We start from the raw sequence: 8,619 nt of genomic DNA, 5'->3' as shown, positions 1-8,619 counted from the left end.
TTTTTTGGTTTTTCTCTGGTACCGGGAACCAAACTCACGACCTTGCGCATGCCAGGCAGGCGCTTTTGCCGCTGAGCTAAATCCCCAGCCCCAGTATCTTCATTTTTTTGAATACCAGCATTAGTGCAAAAAAAGAATGAATGTGCTAGAGAAATATACTTTCACAATAATCCATGAAATAAAATGTTTTTTACTGAGTAAATGTGCCTTGTCATGCTAATTAGAATGGATAATAGTTCTAAAAAATTTGAAATTACACTATTTTTCTTTATGAGTTATTATTATCAATATAATCTCAAATACAGTGTTGTACTTCTCTTCAAAGTCATTTGAAATGCATGGAAATTATATATTATAGTAATGTAATTAAATGTAATATTATTATTGGGGGTCACGGGGTCCTGGATGGGTTCCTAGGTTCTTGTGCATAATAGACACAGAATTAGACCTAGAACATAATGGTAAGGAAACAGCAGCTAAGTTTCATTAGATAGTTGTATGTTTAGAGTGAGTGGGCTGGTTCAGCCAAAAGGAAAATGGCATGAGTGCTGAGGGCACGTGTTTAGGGATTTGAAATTTTGCATGAGATCTAGAGCACCTCCCCTTGTACTTTACAGAACATGATTGACAGGGACTGATGTGAGGCATGTCTATTGTACACGTCCTTTCCCATAATTCACTGTGTTATAATGGGATGAATGAGATGCATTCTATATGCATGAACATTCAGTGATCTCCAGGTGGAGAAAGATAAACTGTGTGTCATACAGAAGGTCTGGAACACACCCACCCTGGTTTAGAAATTTGGAATTTTCCAGGGTAGGCTTGGGGGTGTTTGTTTTTCTTATTTTGCCTCTGGGTATTTGGCCTTAGGACAAAGATCAGGGAGTCTCTGCTGGAGTTTTGCCCAATGTCAGGTGAGTGAAGGGGAGTGATCCCGCAGGAATTGGAGGAGGGCAATCTCATAGCCCCAGCTGCACCTATATTATTCCTCCCCCAAAGATCCTGTCCCCCAAAATTTTTAAAGGAGACTGAGGGTGGAATACCCCTGTTCTATTGATGCTTCCTGATGAATAGGGGCTGTGGTCCGACCTGTACAGAGATCTTGGAACCCCTGTCCTGCCTGATCTAGTGGGCGAAGGAAACCATAATCTTCTGAGAATTCATTGATAAGTTCTAGGTGTGAAGGTGAGTTTTGGTGCTTCACTTGGCTCATCCTCTTTAGTTTAATAGCTATTAAATAAGTACTCCATTTCTTGGTCAGATGTAATGAAAGCCTGTTCACCAGCAAGACACTAATAAACATAGAACTTGTCATTGTTTTAAGCAAAGTTTCTCTGGCAGCCAAAGTGGGAAAACCAGTCCTGAGACACGGTGGACAGAAGCAGCCTCCGTGTGACACCTGCAGATGCTGCCTCCATAAATCACACACGTCTGAATCCTAAACAATTGGGAATAGGCGATCATCTGAACTGCTTTTGTAATCTTTTCCTACTTCTGTCCTTCTCTTCCTTCTTTCCCACTCTGAGGTTTTTATATATCTGTAAACTCAAATTCTTCAGCCACTGTTTTTCTTTTTCTTCTCTCTCTTTCCTAAAAGTATTCAATCCCCTTCTGTCTTTTTCCTTCTCTTTCTCTGAGGTTTTCATCTGTTGGGAAATTTAAATCCTTAACTTTTGTGATATGAAGTAGTAGGGACAGATAGTGAGCTAGGGGATGTGGAGGGATGAACAGGAGCTGGACTTTTTGCATGGCTCCAGGCAATGGTTACTGTTTCTCTGCCTGTGGAGGGGAAAGCGAAGCACCCCGTTGGTGTGTGTGTGTGTGTGTGTGTGTGTGTGTGTGTGACCTGTGTGCTGATGCTGATCAAAAGGGAGGAGAAAAATAAGTCATGTCTGAGCTACTGGGTTGACAAAGGCCCAAATCCCACCATACTGGTCTCCCCTCCACTCTGGGAAGCACCACTACCCCAGGGTGGGGTGGGGGAGAGTCATGGACTGTGTTTTCCACTGATGCATTTGGAGGAAAAAGTGAATGGTGACTCATTTATTTGGCATAACTATCCAGAGTCTACCTTTTTCCTCTCCTCCCAAGTGATCAGCTCCAAGCTGTGCTGAGGAGAAGGAGACAAGGATTTTCTTCACTGGACTACAGCTTAAAGCTACATACCATCAGGGATTTGTCCATAGGCCCATCCATATAAAGGGCTCCATTTAATCTCTCTGTGGCTGTCCATGTGGCACATGCAGTATGATCTTCCTGAATCCCAGAGCAATTTGCTCCCACCTTAAATCTTCTCAGTGTACACCTCTGTGGTCCCATTTGGTTGCTTCTCTAATGCTGCCATACTCCCTCCAGCTTGTTTGTTTTTGGTATTGTTAGATGACTTTAGCCTTATGTTTATTTCCTTATATAAAACAGTATGTTCTTTTTAGTTACTGTAGATGGAGGCATCTCTCAGCTTTTCAAAATCGTCCACAAGTTCTTTGTATATGTTACAGGACCTTAGATAGAAGGGCTTATTTTTTAAGTGGAGCCCAGATGTTGTGTTTGACTTCTTTTTCTTGCCTTTTTAATCTATGGTGAATGATTTAAAGACATAGTTGCATTTTTTTCAGGGGATCTCAGTGCCTGGAAGTAGCTGTATTCCAGTTGCAAGGATTTTTGTCCTCTTGTTATCACAGCAATAGGACTGACCAGTGTTACTGGATCCCACATTATATTTCTGCATGAGAGGCAGAGACATGTAGACTAGTCATGACAGAAAGTTGGGTCATGATGCCCTCATGGCCTTACCCCAGGAACATTGGCAACCTAATAGGATTCTGCCTTTTTTCTATGTATTTCTTTTTAGAAGTGTGTACAGTACATCTTAAAGATGTACAGTATATCTTACTAGATTATAGATAACTGAATGTCTATCTTTAAAATGTTATCTGTAGCTTGCATTTTACAAAATGGGGACTAGTTAACATGGACTTTCTCTATATTTCTCTAAATGTAAGTTAAAAAATAAAAATTTAAGTTTACAAATGATTTTATAATGTAGAGAAGAAAAGTGAGCAAATACCTCATTTAACAAACTGCAGCTCCTCTTTTTGCCCTTTTTCATTCATATATAGTAAGACTGTGATGTGAAGTGAAAAAAACAAATGGAAGAGGCTAGAAATAAAAATATCTTTCAGGTAAAAAAACTAATGATGACCAAAATGAAAGCCATTAAAGCAGATGCAGATTAAAAATAGGAGAGGTTAGGAAAATGATAGAAACTACAAATGGCCGACACAGGAAAGAAATGGAATGCATGAAGCAGATACAAACAGAAATTGAGGAGATTAAAAACTCCACTGAAAGTCTACCCAACAGACTGAATGAAAGGTGAGGTAAAATATCCGGTGTAGAAGACCAAGACTAAAATGGGACCCATGCCTATCACAATGTACTAGACTAAAATTGAAATGGATCAAAGATCTAGATATTAAAACAAAAACACTAAACCTGCTGGAAAAGAGAATAGGTTGAACTTTAAGACATCGATGTAGGTAAAGATTTCATGAACAAAACCTCAGTTGCACAGAAAATAATACAAAGAATCAATAATTGGGATCTCATCCTATTGAAAAACTTTTTCACAGCACCAATGAAGTGAAAAGACAACCGACAGAGTGGGAAAAAAATTTAGCCAGTTGTCTATAAGACAAAGGACTTACATCTAGAACATACAAAGAATTAAAAAACTGATACCTCAAATTTAAAGACTCGATCCAAAAATGGATATCTAAGATGCATTGCTCAGACAAAGAAATACAAATAGCCAATAAATATATGAAAAATATACAGCATCATTGGTCATTCAAGAGATACAAATAAAACAACACTGAGATTCCATCTTACCTCAGAATGATGGTTATTATTAAGAAATCAAAAACATTTGCTGCTGGGGCTCTGGGGAAAAAGGAACACTTCTCCACTGTTGGTGGGAGTGTAGACTGGTGCAACCACTGTGGAAATCACTATGGAGGTTTCTCACAAAACTAGGATTAGAGGTCCCATTCTATCCAGCTATTCCCCTTCTGGTATTGTCCCAGAAGAATTAAAAACATCATAACACAGCAATATATGTGCACCCATGTTTATAGCAGAACAATTTATTATAGCTAAATTTTGGAAACAACCCAAATGTCCATCAACTAAAGAATGGAAAAGAAAGATGTGGTATTTTTTATACAGTGGAGTACTACTCTGCCACAAAGAAGGATAAACTGGGGACATTTCCAGGTAAATGGAGGCAACTTGAGACCATACCCTTAAGTGAAATAAATCTGACTCACATGTGTAACCATAGTATTGCATCCCTGAAATCAGAAATTGAAAGAGTAAATAAGAACCAAAATGTACAATAGATAATTTGAAAGGGGATGAATTATTCAGAAGGAAAGAAGAGCAAGGGTGGGAAAAGGGGGAAAGAAAGAATGGGAAAAGTAAAAAGAGCTAAAAAATGATAAAATGAAACAAAGGTTTGTAGATAGAGAGGGGTAGAGGAGTTGAAGGGAGGAGAAGAAATTGGGAAAAAAGAAGAATCAAAGTGTATCATGTACAGATACAAGTTCCCTATGATGACTATGATCATTATGTGTATCTAAAATGTACCAATAAACTTGATTAAAGAAAACAATTCTTTCCTTTAAAGAGTATCTTGAAAGTTTCAGAATATTGAAAATTTATTCAGACTAATGAATTTTACACCATAAAATGATGATTTTCCACATCCTGTGACTTTTACTTTCTTTATAAAGGTTATGGCTTGATTTGGTTCAGAAAACTTTACTTATAAGCCTTTGGCTTATAATGCAATTATAAAATATGTGAGGTAGCACATGCTAATTTTTTCATTTACATTTCAAGCATGTTACATTTACAACATTAGGTAAGTTATGTGAAGAATAACTTTCCTGTGCAAATGTTTTTATGTTATTTTTATTGATACTAGTTAATGGAAGTTTCATTTTGTTATATATTGCAATTATTTTTAGGCATTTTCCATGTTAATTGAGTCATTCTTTCAACTTCTTGATGTAGGTCATTTCTCCTACTCCATTTCGCTGGAGGAGAAGCTGCATCTTAGTGTAGGCAACATACCCAACCACACATTATCTTGGACAGGCTCATAGGGGTGTGCATTCAAGCTGTGCATCACGAGGTGCAAACTCTTAACCAACATACTGTGCTGATGGGCTGCTTTTCTTTTTACTAAAGTCATGTCAAAATTATATATTTCATATATATTAGCTATTTTTGATTACAAAATTAAAATGGTTAATTAAAATATATATTTCACTTACCTATTACTGTGTAACAAATCCCTCCCAAATGTAGAATCTTATGGGTTTATTATATCTCTCACATGTGCTGGCTCAGCCAGGCAGGTCTTGAAAAGGATGTCTCAGGTGACTATTATTGTATGGTGGCAGGTGCTATTTCTATACAAAGATCATTCACTTTCATATCTGGTGGTTAGTAACAAAAGACTCAGAATGCTGGAAGCTAGTATAATAGAGACTTCTTAGACATATCTTTAAGTACCTCTGCCAAATAGCTTTTCACAGGGCCTTTGGGTGTGGCTGAGGTTCCAAGTGGAGCAATGTGAGGAAGATAGGGAATGAAACAAAGCAGCGTGTCTACTGCCTTTGCTCACTGACTTTTGCTGACTAAGCCATGTCATCTCTCCTGCAATCTCTTTGCTGAGACAAAGCAATGTTTGCCAAAGTTGAAGGCAACATGACTTCATGGGAAGATTGTAAAATATCAAATTTCCTGTTCAAAATTACCACCAATAGAAGTATTTGAAAAAAACAATTTTTGATCATTAATCTATTGCCAAGTTCATTAAATGTTACCATTAAAGACAACAAAACCAGAAAATGGCGATAATTTATATTTTATATCTATTAAAATTTATTTATTGTAGTATGCTTAATTATAGATAGTTTAAATATAAAATAGGTGCTCTGAAAACAATCACAAATGGATCAGATAGATGGTATGTCAGATCCTGGTTCATTCAGGTAGTCCAAATAGCATGTGATAATGAATATATGTGATAATATGTTATCACATTTTAGCAATTGATTTGGGGAATCAATATGTTTATTTAACTAATTTTCAAATCATTTAATTTATGGAAACATCATTTCAACCAGGTGCAGTGTTATGGCTTATATCTGTATGTCCCCCAAAGCCTCATGCCCTTCTAGGTGGAGCTTTGGAGAGTGACTGAATCCTGAGGGCTGGATCAGTCCACTGACTTTGACTGATTTAACACAGTTCAGGTGTGCCTGCATGCCACCTTGCCTTGGAGCCAGATGACAATGGACTGAAACCACTATAGACAGTGAGATAAAATAAACCTTTCCTTCTGTAACTTGTGGGTGTTCGGTGCTTTTTTCCTCAGCCAAGAGAAAGTAAGACATGCAGTGATGTATTCATTTAATTCTACCTACTTAGGAGGCTGAGGCAAGAGGATCATGAGTTTGAGGTCAGCCTGAGTAATATAGTGAGTTCCCATTGTAGAAAATACTGTAGCAGTACAAAAAGGTAAATATTATTTTGCTAGAAATTCTGAATATTCATCCAGATTTTTTTCCTCTGTATTTGCAGAAGTTTACATATACGTTTTATTTTGATCCTGAGAATTACAAAATTTCTCTGGAACTTGTTTTATATATTTCACAGTATAACAAGAACATTAAATGATATTGCCTTTGCTCTCCTCATTCTCTGTAATGGTTGTAGACCATATGACATTATTTATTTAGGGTTTCACTATGTTGCCCAGACTGGTCCTGAATTCCTGGACTCACATAATCCTCCCACCCCAGCTTCCTAATTGGCTAGAGTGACTATACCACCATACCTGGCTAACTATAACTTTCAAGAATATCCATTGATTGGTAGCCATTTAAATTCTAGAGAACCATCCTATACCTAAGTATGTGTGTGTGTACAAGTATTTCTGCATTACTGCTTACTAAATGTTAAACTGCAGGTCAAATAATTGTTTCAATTCTATTTGGTAGAATTAATCCACATTATACTCCCACAGAAATATTTCTCTGGTAAAATAATTTATTAACTTAGTTTCTGTTTTGTAGAGCATCTGTGACTTATGCCATCTTTTGTAATAGGTTAGTTTTAGTTTTGTGAATCATCTGTTCATCTCTTATATCTAGATGTATGTATATTAACTCTAATTTTGGTTGATAATTTGTTATATTTCTTACTATACAATGGATACCAATCCTTTGTTCTTACATGGGTTCCATAGTATATTTGGTAAGGATTAATTTAACTTTATGTGCATGATTTTACACTGTCAACTGCAATACATTGTTTCAGTTCTATTTTCCTTGTAAATGTGATGAAATTCATAAAAATTCTGTTGTGAAGGTTGCCCAGATTACTAAATGTCAGAATGAAAAATTGGTCAAACAATTAAATAAAAAAAATTAGAAATGATACAGAGCTTTACTAAATAATATGGTAGGATGTAATATAACAATCATTATGAATTACTGTCATCTTGTTTTGAAATCCTGCATTATTGTTATTATTCTCTTTCTGTCTTTGTTGTTGTTATTGCTTTTTCTCTTTAAATACAAACAAGAAAAATTCTGTTGTGAACTCTCTTATAATCCCTCTAATTTACTAAAATAATTTTGAATTTATTTTTACAATAAATTAATGTGTTGGGCTGGAGAATATTTGTTGGGAGACTTGGTTGATGTTTTTCTTACCAATAAAGGTAATTTTCAAGTTGGACCAATTTCTATCACAAATATCATTTGTGTTAGGATTCTTAACGAAGGGTCTTTGGCAAATCTGTGGTTTAATTATCATATGAGTTACTTAAATTTTGTAATACATGGACTGTTTCTAAATTATGGTCTATAATGTTATTTTTAGACTTAAAGCAAATGATGATAATGTAGTTTTTTACTCAAGACATTCTGCACCAAAATGAAACAGGCTAAATACATGCAAAACCAGATCCATACTCTGCATAGACCTTTTGATGTTATGTATCTATAAATATCTTTTGAAAAATACTAAGCTAAGTAAAGTATTTTGGTATAATTTTAAAATTTCAGCCCTATTTTCAATAGGCACCCATAGAGATTTATTATTTTACATTCCCTTTCTTTTTTTTATTCTAAAAAGAGAAAAAAGAAAAGAACTACAAAATAATAGTATAGAATTTTAAAACAGGATAATAGATTAGCAATGGTTAATATAGCCTGTATTGTTACCTTCAAATTAGTTGCTCAGATTACAAGATATAGGCATACATAATTGATTAGATACTATAAGCACAAATTGTTCTTTCAACAAATTAAAAGAAGTCAGTAGTATAGCTATCTTATACATCTCATGTATATATCTATTTTCTTTTCCCTTTCTTCTTTTCTGCTTTCACCCATCCCAGTTGTTTTTTCCTTTTGAGCAGTTTCTCTTCCTTTCACAATATCTTTTGTAGACTTTGGGTCTTATTTACTTTTTCAGTTTGTTACACTAGGGAGTTGGTGTGATGCTTACAAATGTGAGTTGGTATTATTTCACTTG

General features: G+C 35.6%; 1 protein-coding gene across 1 annotated transcript in view; it reads left to right on the top strand.

The window, feature by feature from the left end:
• The window catches only part of LOC102003708 (UDP-glucuronosyltransferase 2B20-like), a 194,215-nt gene that overhangs the window by 121,270 nt on the left and 64,326 nt on the right, over window positions 1–8,619 (top strand). The gene's annotated exons all lie outside the window — the stretch shown is intronic.

The sequence above is a fragment of the Chinchilla lanigera genome, unplaced genomic scaffold (genome assembly GCF_000276665.1).
Source record: "Chinchilla lanigera isolate Chin_1 unplaced genomic scaffold, ChiLan1.0 scaffold00046, whole genome shotgun sequence".
Lineage (NCBI taxonomy): Eukaryota > Metazoa > Chordata > Mammalia > Rodentia > Chinchillidae > Chinchilla > Chinchilla lanigera.
This window is presented reverse-complemented; position numbering and strand designations above follow the sequence as displayed.